The sequence below is a fragment of the Liolophura sinensis genome, chromosome 3, assembly GCF_032854445.1.
Source record: "Liolophura sinensis isolate JHLJ2023 chromosome 3, CUHK_Ljap_v2, whole genome shotgun sequence".
NCBI classification, from domain to species: domain Eukaryota; kingdom Metazoa; phylum Mollusca; class Polyplacophora; order Chitonida; family Chitonidae; genus Liolophura; species Liolophura sinensis.
In genome coordinates this window covers 26,103,594-26,117,388 of record NC_088297.1, presented here as the reverse complement: position 1 = coordinate 26,117,388, position 13,795 = coordinate 26,103,594, and the positions used below count along the sequence as shown (strand labels likewise).

Here is a 13,795-nt window from a genome sequence, read left to right as displayed (position 1 = left end):
ACATTCCAGGCATCATATATTTTTATAAAAAACTGTTCACGAAACAACATTCCTTCTCAAATTCAATTCCTCCATTTCCATCATTTCGAGTCTTGTATGAACATATTGGAGTGTGGTTGATGTAAAATGCCTTGTACTTTCTCTACTTCTCTTAAGCAGACGATGATGCTGTAACCAATTGGCACTGTAAGGGAAGGCCCAGCTCAGTACGTGTACCGGCTTGTGAGAGGTTGCCCGCGTATACAGCAAAGAAATGAAGTCCTCGCCACAGTTCTTCACAAAAAAGTGCAATGACTAGTCTAGACAGAGTGATGGCTTACAATTAATCAAACAGGTGTCAAACTCCATATGCTAACGAGCAAAGCAGTGAAAGAAAAAACTGCCAAGAGTACTTAGCTAAAAAAAACTGTTTTTTTTTTTTTCACTTCCTTAACAATTTCACAGTCAGTAACAGTGAAGGGTAATAATCCAAAGTTTCAGCCAATCAGAATCTACAAAGCTAGATGATTTCCTGCAAAGCTCGTTTATGGCTTACGTAATAACATCACACCTGGATACAACCTGGCAGCCCACAAATGTTCTGACATGTACGCAGATAACATCACACCTGGATACAACCTGGCAGCCCACAAATGTTCTGACATGTACGCAGCAGCCACAATATAAACAACTTAATAAATATTTTGATTTTCTTAACTTGTAAAATGTCCACCAAGTGAATGAAAGGGCCTAAGGGATGTTTGTTGACGGAATTTACCAGCTCTGTAAATATAGTCTATCAACCCCAGGCTTACTCACAGCAATATGCACCGTTTAATCGGGTGTTTTTCTATATCATTGATGGTTGTGTGGAGGGTGGGCAGAGGGCTGGGGGCAGGGAGTGGGGGAATCGATTTTGTTGTTTCTCAGGTAAGACTTCTAGATCCATCAGGTGGGGCAGGCAGGAGCTGGGTCAGTCTGGGTCAGTAACAGACTGTCTCCATCTATCCTGCTGGTTGGAACAGCTCAGTGCACAGCAGTCATATTTGTCCTGAGTCACTTATGCATTGCTTTGTTTTGGTTTGTTAAGGTCTTAATGAAGAAGAGATCTGTACAAATTGACAGAAAGTTACCATCAACAAATAAAGATATTGTTCCACACATCACACATGTTACGGTGTACGTTCGTCCATGGTATGGTGTTCAGGTATTGTTCCACACATCACACATGTTACGGTGTACGTTCGTCCATGGTATGGTGTTCAGGTATTGTTCCACACATCACACATGTTACGGTGTACGTTCGTCCATGGTATGGTGTTCAGGTATTGTTCCACACATCACACATGTTACGGTGTACGTTCGTCCATGGTATGGTGTTCAGGTATTGTTCCACACATCACACATGTTACGGTGTACGTTCGTCCATGGTATGGTGTTCAGGTATTGTTCCACACATCACACACGTTACGGTGTACGTTCGTCCATGGTATGGTGTTCAGGTATTGTTCCACACATCACACACGTTACGGTGTACGTTCGTCCATGGTATGGTGTTCAGGTATTGTTCCACACATCACACATGTTAGGGTGTACGTTCGCCCATGGTATGGTGTTCAGGTATTGTTCCACACATCACACGTTACGGTGTACATTCGTCCATGGTATGGTGTTCAGGTATTGTTCCACACATCACACATGTTACGGTGTACGTTCGTCCATGGTATGGTGTTCAGGTATTGTTCCACACATCACACATGTTACGGTGTATGTACGTCCATGGTATGGTGTTCAGGTATTGTTCCACACATCACACGTTACGGTGTACATTCGTCCATGGTATGGTGTTCAGGTATTGTTCCACACATCACACATGTTACGGTGTATGTACGTCCATGGTATGGTGTTCAGGTATTGTTCCACACATCACACATGTTACGGTGTACGTTCATCCATGGTATGGTGTTCAGCAGCAGAACTATTTATAAATACCTGTCTACATTACTTATTTGTTGTTGTCATTGGGATTTATGTTTTATTTGTTCCAGCGGGCTTTGCCCTGTTTCCTCCCACCATGATGCTTGCCGCTGTTATATAAATGGAGTATTCTTGAGTGTAAAACTTGAATCAAATAAATAAATATTTTTTATTTGATTGGTGCAACGTTATCGCCAAAAAAATGAACTATTATTGCCACATCAATGCCAGAGTACAATTCAATGTGAATTACTTGTTAGAACACTTACAGTGAAAATTACACAATATGACCCTGCCACAGAATTTCATCCAACATAAATAGCTCTGGTTTGAATGATGCCAGGCGGGGAATCAGAGACGGGTGGGATAAGACATGACCTGATACCTGACATCTTCCGTCTTACTAATTACCACCGGTAATAGCCTAGTTGTCACGGGTCATTAGACAGACAAGGGGAATAAGTCAGACAGATTCCAGCTGACAGAATATAGGAGCGCAGTTAGAAGGCGGCACCAGACACAACATCCAATGGGAGATACGGAGTCCTGCTGAGCGCTGTATTACATAATGCAAATCTACCTAAATGAAAACTCCACAGGCTTCCCTGGTGGAAGTATCTTTCATGTACTGTACATGGATGGCATGATGATGACTTGGTCAGCACATCGAATTCAGTGACTACATGTAGAACACAAAGACCAGACAAGTTATTGACACACTGGTATCATCATCTCACATGTACATGGATGGCACGATGATGACTTGGCCAGCACGAGTTGTGTGACTACATGTAGAACACAGAGACCAGACAAGTGATTGACACACTGGTGTCATCATCTTACCTGTACATGGATAGCATGATGATGAGTTGGCCAGCACAGGAGTTGTGTGACTACATGTAGAACACAAAGACCAGACAAGTGATTGACACACTGGTATCATCATCTTACATGTACATGGATGGCACGATGATGACTTGGCCAGCACATAAGTGGTGTGACTACATGTAGAACACCAAGACCAAAGAAGTGATTGACACACTGGTATCATCATCTTACATGTACATGGATGGCATGGATGGCTGGTACATATACTGTGACCACAGCAACCAGCTGGCCAGAGCGACCAGCTGGCCCATGACCAGAGCAGCCAGCTGACCAGAGCGACCAGCTGGCCCATGACCACAGCAATCAGCTTGCCCATGACCAGAGTAGACAGCTGGCCCAGGGATATGAATTACTTTTGAAATTAATTATACACTTTTCTTAATTACATAAATCATACACTGATAAAACTATACATCAATGTCAAGAATTCTGCGACACTAGGTTAATATACGTAACCTTTATGCAGTGGGAATTACCGTAATTGAGCTCAAACTTTGTGAATGAGTAAGTTACTCATTTTGCCTAATTCCATGAGTCCTATTGATCATAGGGTGACCTTTGATCATAGGGTGGCATTTGATCATAGGGTGGCATTTGATCATAGAGTGACATTTGATCATAGGGTGGCATTTGATCATAGAGTGACCTTTGATCATAGGGTGGCATTTGATCATAGGGTGGCATTTGATCACAGAGTGGCATTTGATCATAGGGTGGCATTTGATCATAGAGTGGCATTTGATCATAGGGTGGCCTTTCATCATAGGGTGGCCTTTGATCTAGAGTGGCCTTTGATCATAGAGTGGCATTTGATCATAGTGGCCTTTGATCATAGGGTGGCATTTGATCATTGAGTGGCATTTGATCATAGGGTGGCATTTGATCAGAGAGTGGCCTTTGATCATAGGGTGGCATTTGATCATAGGGTGGCATTTGAGGTATGTGTCAGAGAGGTCAGATGATATCGGACCCTAGTGGATATCAGCACCAAAAGGAATATTTCTTTATTTAAATTTGCCCCCTAAAAATGGTAATTTTTAAGCTAATTTTTAGGACAAATTCTGTCAGTGCACTGCAAATCACAAAATCATCAATTCATTTCATTCCTAAACCATTAATGGGCAATTTCAAGTCACTGCCATCTAGTGCATGGGTGATCCCAAAGCCAGCTTAGGGCTGAAGGAAATCCTTAGCAGCATAGGATTGTCACCTACAATTCTGGCTAACTGACACTATTTCCTGTGGTGAAGGGAATCAAGTCAACAGTTTATATTCAGCAGACTTGGATGTTTACACAAGCCATCCGCCTTACATCCCTAATTCTAACAGGACCCCAAACCTCAGCAATCTCAATGGCACATGACCATTTGCCAGCTGTCCAACCAAACAAGCGAAAGTTCCCAATAGCTGAGACACCCCCTCTAAAGCCAACCTTGTCTTACACTCATGGACAACACTTCCATTAAGACTGCGCATCATAAATTTGACAAACTCATGGAGTACTTACAGTTAATAAAGTTCACCACTATCCCCATGAGAGTAATTTACCTGTATGTGATCCATTTTCTCGCTTTCGTCCCATCATGATGTCGCCAAACAATCAAGTCTGCATACTTTCCGGGGGAGAGAAAACATTCCTGCAGACAATAGTGCATGCAGGTTAATGAACTTTCTCTTGATTTCCTGTTTACAATCTCACAATTTAGCTAATACCGTGTTCCTTTACTTGTTCCTTAACACCCTGGACACACAACATCAAGTTTTCATCAATCTTTTCAAATTTAACAGGTAATTAATCCACTATCTGAAAGCTAAGGACAAACAAAACGTGGATGAAGTCAGAAGTATTAGAGCTTGAACTTTACGCGTGTATCGACATCGTCCTGGAGACCGGGGTTATGCACAATGTTATCCACATTATCGCTGTTTTCAGGCACTCTAGATACAGCACATACATCTGCAACAGCCACATGGTCAGCATCTTCCTAGCAGAACATTTTACACATGACTTTACACAGATCTATGCACTTACATGTACATTAGGGCTTTCAAACACATTTGGAAAGTTTTTTATGGACTGCATGCTAGCTTTAAACTGTAGTAAAATGTATTTAATATAATACAAGATTCAGCAATTCCATTTCTACCTCCTGTTCAGGTTTTGGACAACCCTTTGCCAATAGCAGGCTGTTAAATCGATTTATTTATTTATTTGATTGGTGTTTCACGCCGTACTCAAGAATATTTCACTTATACGACAGCGGCCAGCATTATGGTGGGAGGAAACCAGGCAGACCCCGGGGCAAACCCACGACCATCAGCAGGTTGCTGTCAGACCTTCCCACGTACGGCTGGAGAGGAAGCCAGCATGAGCTCGACTTGAACTCACAGTGACCACATTGGTGAGAGAGTCCTGGGACATTATGCTGTGCTAGGGCGCTAACCAACTGAGCCACAGAGGCCCCTTACTGTTAAATCAAGCCCTGATAAGAGACGAGCATAAGGGGTTTCAACTGCACCAGGTTTACAATTTGTAGGCCAACATCCATTTCTGCCATATAAATCATATTACTGCAGATTGGATAGTTTCTCATCAGACCAGGTGCATATCAGAGTTACATCCAGAAAAAAGAGGTCAACAAATGTGCAAAATGTTTCCACTCTGATGCTAACAGCTGTTGATATGAGCGCGCCATTTTCCAGATGTAGAACAGTACACTTATTAGGCTTGTCAGGCTTCATCATCATGGGTGCACCTCAAACAGCCTCCTGAATAAGTCTAGCTGTGGTTTTACTCCAGGAACTTGACCAAACGGGTGTGAAAAGTGAGCGTCTACAGTTGATGTAGGTGTACCCTAGAGATCACAGGGTATTTCCTGAAAAATAACACACTTTCTTTCATGCAGTTATGTTATTTATTTATTTATTTGATTGGTGTCTTACACCACACTCAAGGATATTTCACTTATACGAAGGCAGCCAGCATTATGGTGGGGAAACCCCATGACCATTTGTAGGTTGCTGGCTGACCTTCCCACGTGCAGCCGGAGAGAAAGCCAGTGTGAGCTGGACTTGAACTCACAGCCACCGCATTGGTGAGAGGCTCCTGGGTCTTTACGCTGGACTAGCGTGCTAACCACCTGAGCCACAGAGGCCCGACATATTGTTATGATCTGAAAGACCAATTTGTTGAATCCCTGATGTTTTCAAAATTTAAGAGCCTGCATTAATGTTTTGCAGATATGTCAGAATTGGGGCCCATCAAGTCCGAGGAATCTCATCTATTACAGCCAGAGTTGCTTAATGTGGCAGACTGCAGACATCATAGAAACCCTACTCCAAGGTCATCCATCTTCATTCATACCCCAGTGTTTATCAACAAACCCAGCAGTGGGAAATGTGGAACACCCAAACTAAGGCAACCCCAAGACCTGCCCCCAAATGGGCGTTTTGCCTCCAAGGGGTCCGCGAGTATCAGATTACTGGGCTTGTATAGGACAACTTTTGCTACAAGTCTGGATCTTACACACACACTACATCGCCCTAACCCAACCTCCACCCGGCTAACTCTAATCATTGACATCTTTTTACCAAAACTTTAGAAGTTCAAAATCAAACCCTGAAGGTCAAGGACACCAAAAGATAAAGAAAAAAAATGCCTAACTTGGTTACCATGGTGACCTAGAGATTTTATCTTCTACTACAAGATAGAGCCAGACATCTGAGTGGTACAATCTAAAAGATGAGCCGATAACAAGCTTTAAGAAATATTTCCTGACAAATCTCCTTATTGGACTAGCAGGAGGTCTGGATATAACTATACCCAATGTGCTCACAGGGTGATATCAGGAGGGGAATCCTAGAAACTTTCTTGTGGATTTGCAGGGAGGAGGCCATGTCAAGACACCAACCTCTGACCTCAGAGCGACCTTACATGTTCATGTCCTCTACACCCTAACCCTCATTAAAGTGAAGGAAAAGAAAAACTGAAGGGAGGCTCAACAGGCAGACCAATCAAACCTACATGTACTGTAAATTTTCAACATTTTTCATCATCAATAATGCACATTTTTCAGTGAAATTTATGCATCCAATCATTATGAAAGTAATGTTAAGAATGATTTTTATGTGGTATTAAAAATGCAAACTTCATAAAACTGCAGAATATTTCTCTACACCACACTTCTCGCCAAATGTTTCAACATATTGGTTACAGGGGGAGTTGAAAAGGTAGAAGAATTACCTACCCTGGAGGTTACAATGGGTGATTTTTCCGCTCGATTAAAACAGTCGTAAGCTTAAAATCCTAAGATGGATAGGAATCATAGGTATGGTGTCATGCAGTGAATTTGTTCCACTACGCCTTTTTCTGCCTCGGAGCATGATCATCTGTTACTGTATGTTTATTCATGCATGCACATAAACCATTAACTATTTGTTTGATAATCCCAAATAAAATCCAACAAAAATGACACAAAGCCCAATGATGCAATGAGTGTGAATATGGCAAAGCAAATTCATAATGTACAAAATGAAATGAGAGATTGTTGTCATGTTTATGTCTACAGCAATAATAAATCTCATTACAATAATTAGAACGGCAAAAGTTGAGATAAATTTCTTCAGTGGCCTAAAGGTTAGAGCGTCCAACTCAAAGTCAGGAGATCAGGGATCAAACCCAGGTCGGGTCATAACAAAGATTTTAAAAATACTGCTGCTTGCCTGGCGTTCAGCACTGAGACGTTAGAGCAAAGGAAATAAGTTGGCCCGGTGTCAGTATAACGTGATTGGGTGAGACGTCATGTCTGGTGTCTTCAGCAAGAAACTTCAGTGGCTTCGATCAGAAGTTATCTTATATGGCACTTTTCCCCCCTCTACAAATGTACCTTTCAAGCTAAATAGATGGTCATTTAAAATCAAAATACAAAATAAAAATGCCCCTAATAACAACAAAAACGTGTCAGAAAAGCTTATGAAAAAACTGAGTAAGTCCAAAATTGTAAAATTAGCACAGCATTAGACTGTTTGTCCAAAATCAACAACTTTCAGTCTCAAGGCTATTTATTTTACCTCTATGTAATTAATGGAATGAGTACACAAAGCTAATACATATATATATATATATATATATGTCACAATCTTCTTCGTATTGTAATTCATTTTTCCCCATACCTATGCCATCATCCATCGTGATCATTCCTCTATCACTCATGTCAATACATTCTGACTAATGATCACTAAAAGATCTAGCTCCTATTTGGTGGCGTCATACATGAAGTCCTAGGATATAGCAGGTAACAGTTTTTGTGCCATATTGCATGGAGGGTGTTTTTACATGCATTTTTGACAGACACTGGACTGGTGAATCCAGATGCTTATTGGTTGTGTAGTTTTGCAGTGTGCTGTTAGGGTATATGAGCCTAGTCCTGAGGGATGTTCAGGGCACACACTCATTGTTACTTGGCCGCATAAGCGCTGTTTTTCTGCCCCCTCAGGTATCATATTCCATCGTGTAGACTGTCGCATTTCATTTGACATATTTTCTATTCAGCAATGGTTTTTTGGCAGACACTTGTTAAGATTAAGCTGGCTGGACAAGCTTTGTTTTTCTGCCCCCTCCAGTCATCCTGTCCTGAATAAAGTCCACAGAAACCCGGGAATAAAAGAATTCAACTCATTTCAACCAATCGTTCTTTGTTTGAGTTTCCCAGTCGAAGAGTCCCACGTGACAAATATATTGAAAAATATTCATATAAGTTGAGAAAAATAGTCTCAAATAAACGCATTTTTTAAAGTACTTTGAACATAAAGGTAGTGCTATAGAAGAAAATATAAAAATGACAAAGTTCAGATGATAGTTATTCCTGAATGTGGTTTTCAATATTTTTTCTGATTTTTCCTTAAGGAGAAAAAGACACTTGAAAATAAGTTTTGTATGGTGGGTGTTTGGAACCACCTTTTGGTATTTATAGTCTTTGTTTAATAATGTCATAAATGAGGATGTACCATAGGTTTGATGAATATTTTTGCACTAGAATTTGTTCTTTTCAGCTAACAAATGTATTAAACATCAATTTGGGTCATATTTATTTTTTTACTATGTTCATAAATATTATCATAATTTAGGATATGTATATGTTTCAACATAACCAACAAATTTACATTCAAATGAATTTGCTAGACAAGAACCACATCCCTATTTAGAACATTATTGTGCAACAACGATAAATACCAAAAGTTAGTCCCAAATACCCTCCATACAAAAATAATTTCAAATACCCTTTTGTCTTGAAAAAAAAATCCAAGAAAACATTAAAGATCATATTTGCAAAGAAGTTTTGATGCTCTTACATATGATTTTGGCATCATTATGTTTTCTTCTCCTTTAACATTCAGGCCTACATGTATTTATGTGTAGGAACTTTCTGAAAATGGCTAATTATTAGGTTTTAGTTGCTTCAAATTTCTTTTCAATGGTATAAAACATAGCTTATTTTGTGGGCAAAAAATCCGTATATTCCTGCTATTAACTAGCATGGATGTGCCGAGTGAATATTGAACTTGTGAATGCCATCACTAAACCCCGAGATCTGTAGACTAGAACTGATTAAATCTACAGTACTAGTTGTGTACATCTAATTTTACAATTGACTTAATTATCAAAAGCTGGAACAGGTGAAAATTGCAAACTGTTTCCCTTTCCTTAGGCCACATAAAACAGGACAAGAAAAGACGTGTCAAGTTTTCTATATTTATGTGCTTTAGGGAGAGCCTACAAGGAATCAAACAGACAAAGGGGGTTGTAAAAACACACATGTGGTTCTTTAATTCTGTTTATTTTTCTTCCCAACTGTGTCCTGAGCCTGCAGGCAGCCAGAGAGAACAATCTCCATTCATTCTGACAGGGAATTAACTCAGGGAGTTTACATAAGACTTTTAAGGGCTTCGGGTGCAGATATCTGGCAGCCCGTCTCTGCCATGTTTTGTTTTTGTATTCATCCCTGGTTTTAATACTGTTTTTGGCAAGCGCGAGTTTCGCACATGTGGTGTGTCATTCAAGGTAACTGCTGTGAGTTAGGTGCAGATCTGCAACCTGGCACCTACAATATACATCTGTAAATGTCCAACTCAGATTTGTTTTCTTTTTTTCTTAAAATTAGAAAATAACCTTCTCCATGGGAAACTGGGAAGAATTCTGTAATTTTACAACACTGTTCTTAACACACGTTACTGGTTAAGCTATAATTCTCGAACTTTGAACTGTGCCACTGGACGTCAAGAGTGTCTTAATACATCAAAACATCTGTTTTTTTTCCTGCTCTGGTTTTTAAAACTTTAAAACATCCTTCTATTACTGGTAAACTAAGCAGAATGGTATCATTTAATTATTTTCTTCTTACAAGATGGATAGGACTCAACACAGATGTTACGAGTAAAGACATAATTCTCAAGATTTGAATTTGTGTGATACGAAGAAAGTGTGCCACTGGAAGTACATGTAAAGGGTGTCTTTAGACACATTAACATAAAAACAACCTCTCTCTTTTTTTATCCTGCTCAACATGTAGCTCTTTAAACTAGAAAATAACATTTTATCAAGAGAAAATAATCTGATTTTATAATACTGTTCAGTCATAAAACTTAATAAAATATTTGCATCATGATAAGGAATTGCTTCACGGGAAGTCTGATGCCTTGTAGAAAAACAAAACTTCATTCTTATCCTGCTCCTCATCCTGACTCAGCGAAGCTGCATTTAGTAACAAGAATTTGAGTTCAAACGCTCTTCATTTTATCATGAAAAATCTTCTTCATAAATGGAAAGCAAAGTTATCATTCTCTGATATACTGGGCGGCTTCATGTAAATTAAAATTCACCTTTTTGTCACTAAATGAATACAGTACTTTTTATTGGCTGAAAGACCTAAAATTTTGTCCATGACGTAAGATGCACATTCTACTGACTTAAGAAAGGTGTTTTGAGGTTTGTTTAGAGGGTACATGTGGAGTGGTATCTTAGCAAGAAAATGAGTTTCAGCACCAAAAATAATATGTCAATATGTGCCTTCAAAAATGCACTTTTTTGGTCAAAATGTTAGGTTATTTACGGTCATTTATGTGGAGCAATGTCTTCAATAAAATACAACGAATATTTGCTGAATTAAAAGCTGCAGTGTGTAAATTAATGAGTGAAATGACAAGTATGAAGCTCCAAAATTAGAAAATGTCTGATGCTTACAGGTCATAGGTAAGAATTTCTATCAGTCTGTCTTAGTCCCCAAGTTATCCTTTCCTCCATATTGTTGTAAATGAATAAATCTGCTCTTCCAAATAAGAGAAAATCATTCTTCTGGATTCTGGATCAATATCTGAATAGGATGTGAGATGAAAAAAGTTGTTTTAGCCTGCCATGGAGGTAAGCGGCTGCCATGGAGGTAAGAGGCTGCCATGGAGGTAAGCGGCTACCATCGAGGTAAGAGGCTGCCATGGCTAAGCGGCTACCATCGAGGTAAGAGGCTGCCATGGAGGTAAGAGGCTGCCATGGAGGTAAGCGGCTGCCATGGAGGTAAGCGGCTATCATCAGCAGATAAATGTGAATCATGTCTGGGAGGCATGTGTCACATGGTTTGCCAGTCGCCGGCAGCATGCAGCCACTCGCATATGGCAGACATCTGTGAAATGTTTATCATTGCATAAACCATTCCCACACAGTACAAATACACAAACAATCCAACGAAAATCCAGCTTTGGACAAAGATCATTGTTCAAGACAGCACCAAAAGTTTTCACAAATGTCCTAATACCTACAGGTCTGGCCAGCAGACTGAGGACCAGTTGTAATGTGGCCTCCCGCATGTCCCTGTTTGAACTCCTGTAAGGCCAGGCCTAACACAATGTTTGTTGTGAATTTATCCGTTGTGTTTACTCTACATTCCATGGCCATTTTACTGTATGGAAACATTATATAACAAACCTTCAAGGTTGAGGTATGCTATCACATAAGACATTCCTTAACTTTAGCACTTCTCAAACAATCTACAAGGAGGTGTGATAATTTAAATTACTGTACGTGACCAAAAACTTCACTCACATGATAAGTAATCTTTCCCACTGTACCAATGTTCTTAGAAGCATGTTGTAAGGTGTGTTTGAAAGGTAGAGTGATATCCCCTGTATTTTTCTGACTGTGGGGTTGTTGTTCTTTCAAACGTGTGTTTCATGGTTTGTGGATTAGTGCTGACTTCACTTCATCTCTCCCTGGAGTCGCATATCACCAGTACTGGACAAAGGTCACGCGTGCACAAGGCTGTGATTTGGGTTTTCCCTTGGCACTCTCCTCGGATGGGGCACTTTCAGCATTAGGTATTTTCCTTAACTGACAAACGAAATCACCCAGAGACAAATGTTTGCTCCCTAGAGGGGTCCATTCAATGCACAGTGTGTCCATGTGAGAGGGGTGTAGAACATGAATATGCATGCCAACCAACTTCAGATTGACAACTGACAGTTCTCCAAGCGTCTTTATTTACATCTGTAATGCCGCTCTTTTTGTTTGTTAAACACAATTTAGGGTTTCAACTATTTTGTGAAAAGTTCTTGAGTTCATTACGTCTTTGCAACGCCAAGCAACAAGATCGGTACTGCAACCCTAAGCAACGAAATCGGTACTGCAACGCTAAGCAACAAGATCGGTACTGCAACGCCAAGCAACAAGATCGGTATTGCAACGCTAAGCAACGAGATCGGTACTGCAACGCTAAGCAACAAGATCGGTACTGCAACGCTAAGCAACAAGATCGATACTGCAACACTAAGCAACGAGATCGGTACTGCAATGCTAAGCAACAAGATCGGTACTGCAACGCTAAGCAACAAGATCGGTACAGCAACACTAAGCAACAAGATCGATACTGCAACACTAAGCAACGAGATCGGTACTGCAACGCTAAGCAACAAGATCGGTACTGCAACGCTAAGCAACGACATCGGTACTGCGTCATTCAGCAGTTACAACAACAACATAGCTGTGTTGATCAGTTGGCAAAATCGTTTGTTTATGACTGGAGTAGCAATGTAAATGTTTACAAAAATATTTTCCCACCTGTTTACTGTTCTTTATAAATCACCAAGTCACTCAAAATTACTAAAACACAATCACATATACCAAGGTAATGCTACTGTACACTGGACTATATAATTTCCTTTCCTGGAAAATAATACCTAATATAGATTAGAAATACCCAATTGCATTGCATCAATATCACAAGAATTAGCTGTAAAAATCAATAGTTGAGATGACATCATTTGTTACCTAACAATCAAATCAACCTTTAAAATATCTATAAAACAGGTCTATGATTTCAAAAAGAGTATAAATTACCTCCGAGGCGTTTAATAAAAAAGATTAAAATGGATTTAATATTGAGTTTTAGGTATTCAAAATACTATACTGGAAGAAAAATTAAAAGAGAAGAAAACTTTAAAATATGACCCTACAGGCTGAAAACAGCATATTTTTTTCTATCTGGTGGTGTCTGCTGCATAATTTTGCTATTTTTCCTCGCCATACATGTGAAGCCTGAAAACGGCAAAGCTGGCATAAATGGCTGAGTCCATCGCATCCTTCATCAATCCACCTCGCTGTCAGTATCAGGCCATGTGCCAATGTACAAATTAAAGAGAGGACCATTCAAACAACACAACGCACCCCTAATACATTTACCTCCCAGAATAATTCACTTTGTTTTTTGTTTCTGCAAATAAAATGATTTGTTAAATTTGTTTTCATGATTTATATAGGGTGAAATATCTGGATTTCCATCAGTGAGAAAAGCCCTATTTCACAGTTTATAGATATCACTGCTGTTTTTATAAAACTTTTTCATTCTTACATGTATGTCACTCAACAATATGACAGAACTTTGTACAAAGCATTGAAATATCTAATTCA

The 13,795-nt window shown here is 39.7% G+C and overlaps 1 protein-coding gene across 3 annotated transcripts in view; it reads right to left on the bottom strand.

Moving 5' to 3' along the window:
• The window catches only part of LOC135463629 (solute carrier organic anion transporter family member 4A1-like), a 123,325-nt gene that overhangs the window by 102,971 nt on the left and 6,559 nt on the right, over nt 1–13,795 (bottom strand). Inside the window, exon 1 of one of the 3 annotated variants that reach the window (XM_064740974.1) lies at nt 4,393–4,464. The exons of the other annotated variants lie outside the window; for them this stretch is intronic. The gene's annotated coding sequence lies outside the window, so the exon portion shown is untranslated. Of the gene's footprint in view, nt 1–4,392; nt 4,465–13,795 lie in introns of those variants that run through there. 3 annotated transcript variants of the gene reach the window in all.